Raw genomic sequence first — 4655 nt, forward strand, 5'->3', positions numbered from 1 at the left:
ATAAAAAAACTATCGAAAGAATTCGGTTGGATAGAAAAACTTATTATGATGAAAGATTGGATATTGAAAGAAAAAAACTAGAACAAATGGACAGGAGAAATTAGTTAATTCAAGAAAGAAACAATATCAAGTGTCAGTGCAGTGAATCAAATTAAATTCTAAAAATAAACTATAAAGTTAATGTAATATAAGATTTATTTATAAAGTTTTACATTTGTATAGTATTTACAACTCTTTCTCTTACAGCTTGAGCTCCATCAAATTCTTCATCATCTTCAATATCATTTTCTTGGTCTGGTAAGTTGTCGTTGGGTAAACCGGGCTCTGGTTCGTTATCCAATACAAAGTTGTCATTTTGTGCTATATTGTGAAGAACACATGCAGCTCTAATAAAATGTACGATAAACGGTATATGTCGTAACTTTACATGATACATTTGCCGGAATTTTTGTTTCAGAATTCCAAAACAATTTTCTATCACGTAACGATTCTTTGCTAGCTTTACATTATAATTTTGTTGTCTCTTGCTAAGGTTTCCTCTGTCTTTATATGGAATTAACAAATTATTTTGTAGAGGATATCCACTGTTTCCCAACAGGAAATATCGTCCACATATTTGCTCTAGATTATTGCACAAAGGCAAGTTCCTGAACACTCTACTGTCATGTACTGAACCCGGATATCCAATGAAAACGTCGAGTATCTTTTGCTTGTGGTCACATACAACTTGCATTTGCAATATAGTTAAAATAAGAAACTAGAAACTCACCCGCAGCTTTGCTTCAGTTTTTTTTAGTAACAAAGTAAAAACATAACAAACACTTTAAAAAATAGATATAATACTTATACCTAAAAATTGAACCTTACTAATCATTTTGGATGAAGTAAAAATTATGGCTACCTGAATTGAGTAGTACCCTTTCCTATTTATATATGAATCTGGATCGGTCTCAGGCTTATCAATTTTAATATGGGTATCATCTATCGCCCCTATAATGTTTGGAAATCNTTTCAGATTTTTTCATGGCTTTTTCTGCATTTGACCTTCAAATGACCTTGAACCTGACGTGATGGAGGTTAACTGACCCTCTCATCGTAATCAGCCACCCCAAAAACCCCTAGTAGCCTATACCTAAGGTGTTCCCGCTTAGATCAAATGTTGACCTGTGTTATTAATCTATAATATAATATAAAATAAATCACAAATATACAAAATATTCAAAAAATAGCTTAGATACACTTAACATATACATTCAACAAATATTTTATCCAATGTTATAATTAGATACGCGAAGTATTTTGTAACTTCTCAGCTGCAATTTGAAAATCTCGTCTTCTATTATTTGTTCCATGAGTGTCATCATCACAAACAAATTATTTATTAGACTATTCATATATCATCGGGCGCGTTTAGCGAACCAACTGTTGGCAACGGTTGACGGAAGCGGTTCGCTAAACGAAGCAGTTGCATTTATGCTGACTCTCAACTGTTGCTCAACCTACTAAACGGTAAATTTTTACGCTGATTCTACTCAACATAGTTGCGAACCATAGATAAAAGAAATATTATTTGTGAACACAATTTTCTATGGTGGACACACGTTTAGGTTATGTAAATTATGTGGTTATGTCATCTTTATATACTCGACGGCCAAAATTATAGATAGTGATTCATCGCTAGCTCTTGGACTAGTAAGGGGGATGAAGCGTGCCGGAAAACGAAAATCCATTGGCGTGTCTGCGTAAAAGGCAACAAGATATAGAAAATATTGAAAAAACATAATAAAACATAACATCTAATATTTTTTACGGTTTGCTATAACCGGCACTTTGATCAATTTTAATTATTACAGCATTTTAAAACGNCTACTGTCATGTACTGAACCCGGATATCCAATGAAAACGTCGAGTATCTTTTGCTTGTGGTAACATACAGCTTGCATTTGCAATATAGTTAAAATAAGAAACTAGAAACTCACCCGCAGCTTTGCTTCAGTTTTTTTTAGTAACAAAGTAAAAACATAACAAACACTTTAAAAAATAGATATTATACTTATACCTAAAAATTGAACCTTACTAATCATTTTGGATGAAGTAAAAATTATGGCTACCTGAATTGAGTAGTACCCTTTCCTATTTATATATGAATCTGGATCGGTCTCAGGCTTATCAATTTTAATATGGGTATCATCTATCGCCCCTATAATGTTTGGAAATCCATTATCTCGGAAATGTTGCTCATTTTCATGTTTTTCAGCATTGTTTGGCCACTTTATGATTTCTGGCGATAAGTTGCTCCAAAAATAAGTTACACGACGTATCACTCTGTTTACTGAACTTATGGTTATATCAAAACGGTCTGCCACAACCCGGAAACTAGCAGTCTGGTGACCTATATACCATAAAAAGATAAGTACCTAACAAATAAGAAACAATTAGTTCAAAAACAAGGATTTTATAGTAGTGGAAAGTAAAATTTCAATTAGATAAGGACGTTTGTATACATACCAACATACTTTCACTGAATCTAGTTAATGATTTATTTATTACTTACTTGATTTTCAGGGAATATATTTCCATACTGTCCACCTTGGTTGTGAAAATACTGGCTAGTTTGAAATCTCTCGCTTATGCCATTTACAAGTTGTCTTGATAATCGGAAATGTTCGAAAAAACTGCATCGGAATATTGAGGAACTATCTCTTCTGGAAATTAGAAAAGAAATTATAAATTTACTTTTCTTCAAAAGTTTAGATGAAACAATACAAGTAACAACTTCCGCTTTAATCCGTTAATAATTATTTACCTAAATAATGTTTGTTTTTCATTCTTGGTTCCTCTAAAACCAATTCTAAATCATCTTCACTTGTTTCAATTTCTGATAAAAAGTCACTGTCTCCTAGGTCACTCATTTGAGAATTAAATTAAATATTTTTTTTAATAACTCAAACAATAACAAAAATAAAATTTTCAGGTCATCAATGGGCGCGTTTAGCGAACCCAACTGTTGGCAACGGTTGACGGAAGCGGTTCGCTAAACGAGGCAGTTGCATTTTTACTGACTCTCAACTGTTGTTCAACCTATTAAGCGGTAAATTTTTACGCTGATTCTACTCAACATAGTTGCGAACCATAGATAAAAGAAATATTATTTGTGAACACAATTTTCTATGGTGGACACACGTTTAGGTTATGTAAATTCTATAGACTATAAAGATGACATAACTTATGTCATCTTTATAGTCTGTGATTATCTCGTTATTTGTTTACATCTTGAAATAAGTGGAAACCAAAATAATATTTTAATTGTTGAAAAAAATAACCCAAGCGTTTCAAATTGTAAAATTGTAACTTAGCCCACCAATAAGTATTTAAATTACAAATATTTTTTTAGTGTTTCTAAATGGGCACGATTATTTAGTAAATTATGAATTAGTAGAAGAGGAACCAGGGTATGCTGAAAATGTAATGGAAAATATAGAAAATGAAGATCCCGAATTTATTTGGGATCATAAAACAACTTTGTTATTTCTGGACCAATACCAAAAACGAATTGACGATTTTCGTAATCCTTCTGTAAAGAAAAAAACTCTATGGTGTGACATTACAAATGTAACGATTAAGGAAGGGTATGAGGTTGATGCTGGGATGCTGGATCGCAAGATGAGAAACATGAAGTGCACACTTAATAAAATTAAGGATAACAACAAAAAGAAGTAAAAATGACGCGGTAGGATTAACTGGATTCAAAAATAGCACAAAATATTATTTATTTTGTGCTACTTTTACTGGGGATAAAACTGTAAATACGACTAACCTTGTTTCGTCACTAACAATAGGAGGGACACAAAATAGTCATACCACTCTTGAACCCAGTTTTATAAATGATACTGCATTTAGCCCAAAGAGCGAAAAAATTAGATATATACCGGAAGCGACAATTACAAATAGAAGAACAGAGACTAGATGAACTAAAGAAAATCAGATTGGCAGTTGAAGAAAATAATAGGTTAAATAAAGAAAAGCTAGATGTTTTCAAAGAATATATAGGGAAGAATAATTAGTTATTTGTATATAATAGTTATTTATTTTTTATTTATTTGTTATTAACTTTGATTATGACTTCACATTAGATAAGTCATCGAGCATGGACAAAATTTTGTATATGATCAATACATCTGATAGGGAGTTATATGATCAAGGTTTATATACAGGGTGGTCGCGATGTAATGGGCCAAAATTCATGACTAGCTTCCTGACGTGAAAATATTGCTATTTAGACAAACTCACCTTAGTCCAAAAGTTGATACTTACAGAGATACAGGGTGTTTAATGCAAAATATTATTTTAGTTTTTTCTTATTTATTTCATAATAAATGCTCATATCGAGATGAAATTTTGGTGTTAGGGGTTTTCTGGGGCGAGAGATTGAAATATATCCATGGTTTGCTTGTAGCTCATAGAGAGCGCCACCTGCGCTAGGTCGAATGCGTTGAAAACGACAGAACTTTTTTATCTTTCAAAAATCTAATTCTCAGGTAGCAAATTCTGATTTTACAACTTCTTTTACACAAAAAGCTATACTTTTTGATAGTCGCTATCTTGCACCGTTTTCAAGATATTTAGCTTTGGTAATTCGAGTAATCAAAATAAGG

General features: G+C 32.0%; 1 pseudogene; it reads right to left on the reverse strand.

The window, feature by feature from the left end:
- Nucleotides 1-208: 208 nt before the first annotated feature.
- On the reverse strand, nt 209-2912 carry LOC111691763 (annotated as a pseudogene).
- Between the last annotated feature and the right edge of the window lie 1743 nt (nt 2913-4655).

Source organism: Anoplophora glabripennis, unplaced genomic scaffold (assembly GCF_000390285.2).
Source record: "Anoplophora glabripennis isolate ALB-LARVAE unplaced genomic scaffold, Agla_2.0 scaffold474, whole genome shotgun sequence".
Lineage (NCBI taxonomy): Eukaryota > Metazoa > Arthropoda > Insecta > Coleoptera > Cerambycidae > Anoplophora > Anoplophora glabripennis.